Source organism: Zingiber officinale, chromosome 1A, assembly GCF_018446385.1.
Source record: "Zingiber officinale cultivar Zhangliang chromosome 1A, Zo_v1.1, whole genome shotgun sequence".
Lineage (NCBI taxonomy): Eukaryota > Viridiplantae > Streptophyta > Magnoliopsida > Zingiberales > Zingiberaceae > Zingiber > Zingiber officinale.
In genome coordinates this window covers 51,173,348-51,186,440 of record NC_055987.1, presented here as the reverse complement: position 1 = coordinate 51,186,440, position 13,093 = coordinate 51,173,348, and positions in this window count along the sequence as shown.

Sequence of the window (13,093 nt, the reverse complement as noted above, 5' to 3'; positions counted from 1 at the left end):
CTAACCCTAGAGTTTCGGCCAAAAAGGTTTTGTAAGGGCTAGGGAATTTAATTGTTTACCTAACTTGCACAAAACCCTCTAAATAAATGGTTAAGGATCCATTATCGTTTTCATACTTGAAGGTTACTTGGAACCAAAAGTATCCCACTCACAAGTTTCGGCCAAGGAAGGGTTTAGGGTTAGGAAGACTTGAATTTAAACTCACCATGTTTATATGATAGAATATAGAGTTTCTTAAAGAGTTGCACGCTTGTATGTTAATAGAAACTCATGAACATCACTTTTAATGTTTCGGCCATGGTAAGGTGGATGCTTTAGAATAGCTTAAACAGATTTTTAACATGCTCAAAACCTCCATGACAATAAGATATGAAAGTTGTTTGATGCTCCCATGCTTAATTAGAGTATAGGAAAATTGGTTGCCTGATATATGTTAATTAAGACCACAAGGGTCCTAGCTTGTTTGTGAACCAAACTTGTATGTATAGTTTCTTTGATATTTTTGCCATAAAACTTGGTTAGGTTTTCCATACTTTAGGCCACCTAAAACCTAGTTTAAAGACTTGGAAGGTTTCGGCCAAACATATGCTATGAGATAAAGAAAGGAAAAACCTAGGAAACCTAAGACACAACTTGAATGTATGCTTATAGTGCTTAACTTTTATACATGTTATGAAATGTATTATGACTTTCTATGCTTGTATGCCATTTGAACAAATTCCATGCTTGATGAGGTTCGGCCATGTAGGGTTTAAAGACCTAGAAACCTTAAAATTTAGACCTCATGTGTTCAAGATGCTTATTATGAAATTGGGATAACATGTTGTTTGTGTTCACATGCTTATATATTTAACTATGATTCAAATGGACACCTCTAAGTCTCGGCCAAGAAGGGAATACATGCTTTAGAAACCCTAGAACTTACATTGAATATGCTCATGTCACTCTCCATGAAATATGAAATGTAGAAAGCTAAAATGTACATGCTATATGTTGTTAGTGACCTAAATTGATGCTAAGGGAAGTTTCGGCCATGACCACTTGTATGAGGTCACTTATGAATTTATACATGATGTTAGAGTAAGTTCACATGCTTGTATGCTTGCTTGAAAACCTAAATGAGTACTTGTAAATTTCGGCCATGACATAATTTTAAGGGCTTAAAGAATTTAGAAACTAACTTAATTGTGCTTACCATATTCCTTGAAATAAATGCTATAAATATGGTTAAGGTTTCCATGCTTTATGTCATTTAGAACCTTGTTTCACACTTGTTAAGGTTCGGCCAAATGAGGTTTAAGAACTTGGAGTCCAAGTAAATCTTGTTTATAACACTTCCTATGAAAATGATATGTGGATGAACTAGGTTCTACATGCTTGGATGTTGTTTAAAACCTAGATTGGCACCTAAGAGGGTTTCGGCCAAGATAAGAACCTAAGGGATTAGGAAGCTTAGTACCCAAGTTAATCATGTTACATTGTTTCTCATGATTGGATGAGCACATGATACACTTTATGCTTAGACATGTATGCTTGTGAGCTATACAAAAATGAGAATTTCTACAATGTGTTATGAGTTCAAAAGATGCATGTTTTATGTTATGATATGTGGGTAAATTTTACATGCTTTGATGATATGATATGAGCTGAAAATATGCATGCTTATGTTATGATATGTGGTTAAATTATGCATGCTTTGATGCTATGTTTAGTGATTAAAATATGCATGCTTTCATGATATGCTATGTGGTTAAATTATGCATGCTTTGATGCTATGTTTAGTGCTTAAAATATGCATGCTTTCATGATATGCTATGTGGTTAAATTATGCATGCTTTGATGCTATGTTTAGTGCTTAAAATATGCATGCTTGCATGATATGCTATGTGGTTAAATCATGCAGGCTTGATGATATGCGTTGTGCTTGAGATATGTATGTTTTTATGATCTATGCCTAAGTGATGCATATTGTTATGATATGATGTATGCCTAAGTGATGCATACTTTTATGGTATGATGTATGCCTAAGTGATGCATACCTTTATAACATGATGTATGCCTAAGTGATGCATACCTTTATGATATGATGTATGCCTAAGTGATGCATACTTTTATGACATGATGTATGCCTAAGTGATGCATACTTTTATGATATGATGTGTGCCTAAGTGATGCATGCTTTTATGATGTATGATATGTATAAGTATGACATGTACTTTACTTTATGTGGCTCGTACCAAGGGTGGGCTCCATAAGCGCCCCGGGGTCGATGGAATAAGACTCGGGCCTCGTTAGGGATGGGCTCCTAAGTGCCCCTAGGTCGATGGAGTAAGACTCGGGCCTAGTATGTTGCCTTGTAGGGTTCAAGACTTGCTACCTTGGACCTACATAGGTTGCGCGCAATATGTAAGTGGTACATAGCCGGGATCCCCTTTAAGTTGAGATTATGTTCAAGTATATATGTAAGAAGAAATGGTTTTAAAGGTCATGAGACATACACATGTTTTTCGGATACATGTTTTCCAAAATCATATTGCATATACCTTATGATGATTTATGATATGCCATGGTTAGATATGATTATGTTATGTTCCATGATATGTTCATGTGTATGATATGCCATGACTCCTTATGATGATATGCCATGATTAGATAAGATTATGTTATGCTTCATGCTATGCTTACGCTATGATATGCCATGACTAGTTATGATTTCTTCATGTTGCATGATATGCTTAAAAGAGTATGTTACATTATGTCATGACTAATTGAGATGATGCCATGTTGAGACATTCTTTGATTATACTATGATTTTTGATTTTAGTGAGTAAGAAAGGAACTTACTGAGCCATGAGTGCTCACAGCTTACTGTCCTTGTACCACAGATAAAGGAAAAAGCTGGATGAGCTAGAGGAGCAGCAGGAGAGGCAAGGAGATGTGTGTGGCGGTGGCTAGGCAACCAAATAAGAACCTGCTCTAAAACTTTTAAGAACTACGCTTTGGTATCATGAATTGTAGTACAATATGTGTGACTTGGTGTTATGTTTCTACTAAATTGGTTATCATGTTATTGAGGCACTGATAGTGTAGTTCGGATTTGATTAAAAGGAAAACAAAAGAAAAGTTTTTATTAAACTAAGAAAATTATTTTAAGTCTTCCGCTGTTATTTGTACATAGAGTATCGTAGCCCCGTCCCTTAGGGTTTGCAGGGAGGGCGGGCGTTACAGGTTGGTATCAGAGCCAAAGTTTTTGCCAGCTCACTACACACACATCAAGCCTCCGACCTGCCGCTCCAAGTAAGAATGTTTATGCTTAATTTTCTTGTTATATGCTTATGCTTAGTTCATGTTATATGACTTATGCTTTATTTATTTTTCTTTCTTGTTATATTGCCTATGCTTTATTTTCTTTGCTACATTGCTTATGTTTTATTTCCTTATGTTATATTGTTTGTCACTCTATTCCTTATTTTTCCTTATGTTGTTTATGCTTTAGTTTCATGTTTTGCTTGCTTATGTTTGATGCTTTATTCCATGCTTTTAGTTATAATTTAGATTAGGATTACATATTAGTAGGTTAGGAATAATACCAGAACAAATAGATAGAAACCAAACAGTACGTTAGATTGGATAAAAATGATAACCACTTACACTAGTCTATTTGTTATTATTTAGATAAACATGGTTAGGACACGCAATGCCCGAACCGAGGGGACAGTGACTCCACCAGACCTGACACAGGTAGTCGCAGACCTCCAGCATCAGATCACAGAGCAGCAGCAGCTGATCACTACCTTAATGGGTCAGCAAGGCAACCCAGTTACCCCACCGGCAAATCAGAATACACTACTGCACCAGTAACCCCGGCAGCCCCTACTCCGATGGTCCGACAAGAGGCCTATCTGATTCAGTGGCAAAGGCTTAAGCCGGAAGCATTCTCGGGAAACTGCGAACCATGGGATGCAGAAGCCTGGCTCAAGACCGTGGAAAGCATAATGGAACTACTGGACTGGCCTGAACACGAGAAGGTCAAATGCGCGTCGTTCTGCTTTACCGGAGATGCCCGGATGTGGTGGGACCGAGTAAAAGCGAAAAGGCAAATAAACCAGATGCAGTGGACGGATTTTGAGACAGAGTTCTTAGAAGAATTCTTCCATATGCAAGTGACCAACAAGCACTATGACGAGTTCACTAAGTTCCGGCAAGGTGATCTGTCAGTTAACGAAGCCGTCAAAAAGTTCAACCGCCTAGCACGTCTGTGCCCAGAACTAATCCGTACTGGAAAAGAGAGGGTCCGGTTAATGTTAAAGATGCTCCGACCCGAGATAGCTCTGAACGTAGCCGGCAGAGTTAATAGACCGCAGACTGCAGAGGAGCTAGTCAGCAGTGCCCTGATTACCGAGCACTACCAGAAAGCAATGAACGAGGGCAAGAACCAAGCACTGACCGGAGGACAAATATCGCACAATACCAGAACCGGCTGGAAAGGAAACTCAGGTGGAAAGAGGAAACAGTGGAACAACACAAAAGGTGGTCCGGCCAATAAGCAAACCAAGTACCCTCAGTGTGCCACATGTGGAAAGATGCATTTTGGAGTATGTCTCCTAAGCACCAGAAAGTGCTACAACTGCGGAAAGGAAGGTCATTTGGCAAGAAATTGCCCTACTCAGTCTCAGGCACTACCTCCGCAGAACAACCAGAATAGGAGTACTCCTGCACAGCTTCACCAGATGCATACTGCCATAGAAGGGACTTCAATCAGCCAAGGAAGATTGGAGGCCCCTCCCACTATGACGAACGCCAGAGTCTACTCTCTTACCAAGGAAGACGTGGCGAATGCCTCTACTGTTGTCACAGGTCAGCTACTTATTTACAATCAGTATGCTGTAGTATTATTTGATACCGGGGCAACACACTCGTTCGTCTCAATACCTTTTATGAAGAAGCTAGATATACCACTCCGAACTCTCGAGGACACATTCTTAACAACCTTACCATCCGGGGAGATTATGCCATCGGACCATATGCTGCAAGCAGTACTCATTCGGATCGCAAACCGAGAACTCTACTGCAATCTGATACTACTTGATATGCAGGATTATGACATAATACTGGGCATGGATTTCCTGAGCAAGTACGGCGCTTCAATCGAGTGCCGCAAAAGGAAAGTGATTTTCCGACCCGAAACTGAACCAGAGTTTGAGTTTTACGGGGAACCGAAAGGAACGGAGAAGTTATTGTCATCTATTAAAGCACAAAGGATGTTAGATAAAGGATGTATGGGGTTTCTAGCGCACGTGGTTGATACCAATCAAGTCAAAGACCCGAAGCTAGAAGATGTCAGGGTAGTATGCAACTATCCAAAAGTATTTCCTGATGAACTACCAGGGTTGGCCCCTGACAGAGAGATAGAATTCGAGATCGAATTGATTCCTGGTACTCAGCCGATCTCAAAAGCACCTTATCGTATGGCTCCGGCTGAATTAAAGGAGCTTCAGGAACAGTTATCCGAATTACTCGACAAGGGACTTATTCGTCCTAGTCACTCTCCATGGGGAGCTCCAGTGCTGTTCGTAAAGAAGAAGGATGGGTCTATGCGAATGTGTATAGACTACCGAGCGTTGAATAATGTGACGATCAAGAACCGGTACCCACTCCCACGGATCGATGACCTGTTCGATCAACTGAAGGGTGCGACCATTTTCTCAAAGATAGACTTACGATCCGGTTATCATCAAGTGAAGGTGAAACCAGATGATATACCAAAAACAGCATTTCGAACCCGATATGGACACTATGAGTTCATAGTTATGCCTTTCGGAGTAACCAACGCTCCTGCAGTGTTTATGGATCTGATGAATCGGATATTTACGGCATATCTTGATAAATTTGTAATCGTCTTTATTGATGATATACTTATCTACTCAAGAACCCCAGAAGAACATGCTGAACACCTGAATACTGTACTACAGATCCTTCAAGAGAAACAACTATATGCAAAATTCTCCAAATGCGAGTTTTGGCTTGACCGGGTAATATTCCTAGGTCATGTCATCTCCAAAGATGGAGTTATGGGGATCCAAGTAAAATCGAAGCTGTAAATAACTGGAACAGACCAAGGAATGCTCTCGGACTAGCAGGCTATTACAGGAAATTCGTAGAGAATTTCTCCAAAATTACAGCCCCTATGACAACCCTCACCAAGAAAAATACAAAGTATGAATGGACAGAAGCTTGCGAGAAGAGTTTCGCGGAATTAAAAAGGAGACTAACCAGTGCTCCGATTCTTACTCTCCCGGAAACCAACAGAGGCTTCGATATGTACAGCGATGCTTCCATCACAGGACTTGGAGCTGTACTCATGCAAGATGGCAAAGTCATTGCCTACGCTTCTAGACAACTTAAAGAGCATGAGAAGAATTATCCCATTCACGACTTAGAACTAGCAGCCGTGGTCTTCGCTCTCAAAATATGGAGACACTATTTGTATGGAGCTCAGTGTAAGATTTATACCGACCATCAGAGTCTGAAATATTTCTTCACGCAAAAAGACCTGAATATGAGGCAACGCCGATGGCTCGAGCTAGTTAAAGATTACGACTGCGAGATTCTTTATCACCCAGGAAAGGCGAACAAAGTGGCCGATGCACTCAGCTGGATGTTCAGTGCCACCTGATGTAACTATTTTAAAGTTCGAGGACGAACTTTTTATGAGGTACGGAGTACTGTATCACCCACTAATCTTTTAAGATAAAATAAGAGAATGATGAATTTGCCTTAGAAAAATATTAGTAGAATGTTGAACCAAAAAGAAATAAAAAAGAAATAAAATAGGGAGTTGTCAAGGATTGAACCTTGAACCTCTCATGATGTAAATGATAGGATTAATGGGTAAAAACCAGTTGGGATAGGAATAATATATTGATAGCAAAGGAGGGAAACTCATGATAAGGGTGAGAGTAAAGGCTAGCCAAAAGAAAACAAGAAAAGAGCAAGAGAAAGGCAACTTGCCTTCTTTCTTTTCTCTCCCTCTTCTTCATCTTTTGCCGTGACTTAAAGAGGGGAATTAAGGGGATTCATTCCCCCTTGTTTCATCATGAATGATGAGAACAAATAAATAAATAAAATAAAAAGAAAAAATGAAAAAAAAGGGCTAAGGGAGAAGGAAAGCAAAAACCAATTTTGCTACCTCTTCCCCCTTAACATAAAAGAGAGTATGTAAAGAGGAGATTTTATTTTTCTCTCATTTCTCTCATTCTCTCCTCTCCATCAACGAGAACCTCAGCCCCCTCTCCTCCATTTTCGGCCCAAAAACAAACAAAGTTCCTCCTAGGATACAAAGGAGGGCTACCAAAGGAAATCAAAGGAGGAGAACAAGAAGAAGAGACCTCTTCTTCCATCACCATACTTTAGAATCACAAGCGAAAAGGATGTAAGCTTCCCCTCACCTGTGGTACAAGGGATTTTAATGTGTTTTTGGATTTTATGAGGATTTTAAAACCTAGAAACAAAGTTGTGAAAACTCGGCCAAAGGAAGGACTTGTTGATCCTAGGAAGGTTTAATATAAGCTTTGATTCATGATAATTTTTCTATTCTTTGTAAGAAGGTTTTCTCTCATATTTTTATATATATGTGATGTTGGATTAGGGATGTATCTAACCCTAGAGTTTCGGCCAAAAAGGTTTTGTAAGGGCTAGGGAATTTAATTGTTTACCTAACTTGCACAAAACCCTCTAAATAAATGGTTAAGGATCCATTATCGTTTTCATACTTGAAGGTTACTTGGAACCAAAAGTATCCCACTCACAAGTTTCGACCAAGGAAGGGTTTAGGGTTAGGAAGACTTGAATTTAAACTTACCATGTTTATATGATAGAATATAGAGTTTCTTAAAGAGTTGCATGCTTGTATGTTAATAGAAACTCATGAACATCACTTTTAATGTTTCGGCCATGGTAAGGTGGATGCTTTAGAATAGCTTAAACAGATTTTTAACATACTCAAAACCTACATGACAATAAGATATGAAAGTTGTTTGTGCTCCCATGCTTAATTAGAGTATAGGAAAATTGGTTGCATGATATATGTTAATTAAGACCACAAGGGTCCTAGCTTGTTTGTGAACCAAACTTGTATGTATAGTTTCTTTGATATTTTTGCCATAAAACTTGGTTAGGTTTTCCATACTTTAGGCCACCTAAAACCTAGTTTAAAGACTTGGAAGGTTTCGGCCAAACATATGCTATGAGATACAGAAAGGAAAAACCTAGGAAACCTAAGACACAACTTGAATGTATGCTTATAGTGCTTGACTTTTATACATGTTATGAAATGTATTATGACTTTCTATGCTTGTATGCCATTTGAACAAATTCCATGCTTGATGAGGTTCGGCCATGTAGGGTTTAAAGACCTAGAAACCTTAAAATTTAGACCTCATGTGTTCAAGATGCTTATTATGAAATTGGGATAACATGTTGTTTGTGTTCACATGCTTATATATTTAACTATGATTCAAATGGACACCTCTAAGTCTCGGCCAAGAAGGGAATACATGCTTTAGAAACCCTAGAACTTACATTGAATATGCTCATGTCACTCTCCATGAAATATGAAATGTAGAAAGCTAAAATGTACATGCTATATGTTGTTAGTGACCTAAATTGATGCTAAGGGAAGTTTCGGCCATGACCACTTGTATGAGGCCACTTATGAATTTATACATGATGTTAGAGTAAGTTCACATGCTTGTATGCTTCCTTGAAAACCTAAATGAGTACTTGTAAATTTCGGCCATGACATAATTTTAAGGGCTTAAAGAATTTAGAAACTAACTTAATTGTGCTTACCATATTCCTTGAAATAAATGCTATAAATATGGTTAAGGTTTCCATGCTTTATGTCATTTAGAACCTTGTTTCACACTTGTTAAGGTTCAGCCAAATGAGGTTTAAGGACTTGGAGAACTTGGAGTCCAAGTAAATCTTGTTTATAACACTTCCTATGAAAATGATATGTGGATGAACTAGGTTCTACATGCTTGGATGTTGTTTAAAACCTAGATTGGCACCTAAGAGGGTTTCGGCCAAGATAAGAACCTAAGGGATTAGGAAGCTTAGTACCCAAGTTAATCATGTTACATTGTTTCTCATGATTGGATGAGCACATGATACACTTTATGCTTAGACATGTATGCTTGTGAGCTATACAAAAATGAGAATTTCTACAATGTGTTATGAGTTCAAAAGATGCATGTTTTATGTTATGATATGTGGGTAAATTTTACATGCTTTGATGATATGATATGAGCTGAAAATATGCATGCTTATGTTATGATATGTGGTTAAATTATGCATGCTTTGATGCTATGTTTAGTGATTAAAATATGCATGCTTTCATGATATGCTATGTGATTAAATTATGCATGCTTTGATGCTATGTTTAGTGCTTAAAATATGCATGCTTTCATGATATGCTATATGGTTAAATTATGCATGCTTTGATGCTATGTTTAGTGCTTAAAATATGCATGCTTGCATGATATGCTATGTGGTTAAATCATGCATGCTTGATGATATGCTTTGTGCTTGAGATATGCATGTTTTTATGATCTATGCCTAAGTGATGCATATTGTTATGATATGATGTATGCCTAAGTGATGCATACTTTTATGGTATGATGTATGCCTAAGTGATGCATACCTTTATAACATGATGTATGCCTAAGTGATGCATACCTTTATGATATGATGTATGCCTAAGTGATGCATACTTTTATGACATGATGTATGCCTAAGTGATGCATGCTTTTATGATGTATGATATGTATAAGTATGACATGTACTTTACTTTATGTGGCTCGTACCAAGGGTGGGCTCCATAAGCGCCCCGGGGTCGATGGATTAAGACTCGGGCCTCGTTAGGGATGGGCTCCTAAGTGCCCCTAGGTCGATGGAGTAAGACTCGGGCCTAGTATGTTTCCTTGTAGGGTTCAAGACTTGCGACCTTGGACCTACATAGGTTGCGCGCAATATGTAAGTGGTACATAGCCGGGATCCCCTTTAAGTTGAGATTATGTTCAAGTATATATGTAAGAAGAAATGGTTTTAAAGGTCATGAGACATACACATGTTTTTCGGATACATGTTTTCCAAAATCATATTGCATATACCTTATGATGATTTATGATATGCCATGGTTAGATATGATTATGTTATGTTCCATGATATGTTCATGTGTATGATATGCCATGACTCCTTATGATGATATGCCATGATTAGATAAGATTATGTTATGCTTCATGCTATGCTTACGCTATGATATGCCATGACTAGTTATGATTTCTTCATGTTGCATGATATGCTTAAAAGAGTATGTTACATTATGTCATGACTAATTGAGATGATGCCATGTTGAGACATTCTTTGATTATACTATGATTTTCGGTTTTAGTGAGTAGGAAAGGAACTTACTGAGCCATGAGTGCTCACAGCTTACTGTCCTTGTACCACAGATAAAGGAAAAAGCTGGATGAGCTAGAGGAGAAGCAGGAGAGGCAAGGAGATGTGTGTGGCGGTGGCTAGGCAACCAAATAAGAACCTGCTATAAAACTTTTAAGAACTACGCTTTGGTATCATGAATTGTAGTACAATATGTGTGACTTGGTGTTATGTTTCTACTAAATTTGTTATCATGTTATTAAGGCACTGATAGTGTAGTTCGGATTTGATTAAAAGGAAAACAAAAGAAAAGTTTTTATTAAACTAAGAAAATTATTTTAAGTCTTCCGCTGTTATTTGTACATAGAGTATCGTAGCCCCGTCCCTTAGGGTTAGCAGTGAGGGCGGGCATTACATTAGGTTCTAAGCTTCCTAGCTATTTTAATCTTGTTATGGCCGAAGGTTTAAGGAGCATGAAACTAAGTCTAAGCAACATACAAGCATAAGAATATCAAGCTAACTTCATATCATATCATAAGGAAAACCATGAGCATATTAGATTTGATTCTAAGCTTTCTTAGACCTTTAATCTCATCATGGCCGAAACCCTAAGTGGAATGCATCTAGGTTCTAAGCAACATGCAAGCATGAAAACACTAAGAACTCATCACACCATATCATAAGGAAAGTCATGAGCATGAGAGATTAAATTTTAATTTCTCCTAGGCCTTCATTTCTATCATGACCGAAACCTTCTAGGTATAGGTCTAGACTACAAGCAACATAAATAAAAACATGAGAATTTTAAACACAACTCATATCCTAAGTTACATATCATAAGGATCATCGTGAGCATGTTTAGTTAGGTCTTAAGCTTTCCTAGGTCTTTTAATCTTATCATGGCCGAACGGTTAAGGAACATGAATCTAAGTTCTAAGAAACGTACAAGCATAAGAACACTAAACTAATCTTCTATCATAGGGTACATATCATAAAAACATAGTGAGCATGTTTAGTTTAGGTCTTAAGCTTCCTTAAGTTTTTATACTTTGGTGGTCGAAGTTTCAAGAAGCAACCCTAGATTTTTAAGCAATCTAAACTCATGGAAAAACACATGAACTACTTGTACCACAGGTGAGGGGATACTTACTTCCTCTTGCTTGGTTTTTCTTAAAAGAAGGTACCCTTGTGAAGAGGAAGAAGAAAGCTTCTCCTTCTAGTTCTCCCTTTTGCTTCTCTTGTTTGTAAGGAGTAGATCTTGAGGACTTCTTCTTGTGAATTAGTTTTCTTAGGGAGAAAACCTTAGCTTGGATTCGTAAATGGGAGAGGAAAGAGTTCTAGGTCTCGGTGGAGGAGGAAGAAGGAGAAAGAAGGAGGAAGAAGAAGAAGGAGGAAGAAGTAGCCAATCTTTCTTTCCCTTCTCTTCTCTCATTCCTATTTATCCTTAATGAGGAAAAAGGAAGAATGTCCCAATTCATCCTCTTGACTCCTCTATTCTCTCACCCTCTTCATTCCCACGAAAATAGAAAGAAGAAGAAGAAAAAGGCAACTTGCCTTTTGTCTTTTGCTTGTTCCTTCCAAGAGGAAGAGGAGGAAAGCTACTTGACATTCTCTTGCTCCCTTACTTAATCATACTCTTACTTTTAACTACAATTTCCATTCTTTGCTAATCATATATCATTCATGACTCTAGTGGTTATCATACCCATTTAGCTTTATCTATTGTGAGGGGTTCATGGTTCAAGCCTTAACTTCTCTTTCTTTTTTATTTCTTTTTGGTTCTATTTCCATTTCCCTTTTATTCTAAAAGAGAATATCCATATGTACAGCTTAAATATTTCGTGGGTGTTACAGGTAATCTCACAACCACGTCTATTATAACATGCTCACATTTCCATTCTAGTATCTGAATCTACTAATGCAATCATGCTAGTCTCTGATGTTCAGCCTTCTCTTGCTGACATGCTAGACATCAAGCTACAAAATCTGCAATGTCTTTCAACATGTCGCTCCACCAATAGTGATACTCCAAGTATATACATCGGGTACCACTCGGATGTATCGCAAATCGAAAACGTTGTGCTTCCTGTAGTAATTCCTCCCGGACAAGATGTGAACAGGAACACACATAATCTCACACAGAAATAACAAATCATGTATAAATGATGTTACCATATTTTCAACATGAAAATGGTAGCTACTAACTCCAAATCATGAACTAGATAATTCTCCTCATAATGTTTCAACTATCGAGAAGCATATGGAATTACTCGCTCATGCTGCATCGAAATTGCACCTGACCCTTAGTAACGATACATTTGTGTAGAGTACAAATCTGTCTACATTAGAAGGTAAAATTAAGACGAGTGCACTTATCATCTTTTCATTTCAGCTTCTGAAACTGGTATCACAAGCCTCTGTCCAAGAAAATTTCATTCCTTTCCTAGCCAGTCTAGTCAATGACATAACAATGCTAGAGAAACCCTCAACCAATCTCCGGTAACATCCCGCCATGCCAAGGAAGTTGCGAGTCTCTTGAGAAAAAGCATTTACTAGAATCTCTGAGGTGGTTGTGGGAACATCCATGGTCACCTGATTGAACCTCTTAATGTAGGCTTGAATGGACTCCTCGGGCCCTTTTTTAAGGGAGAAG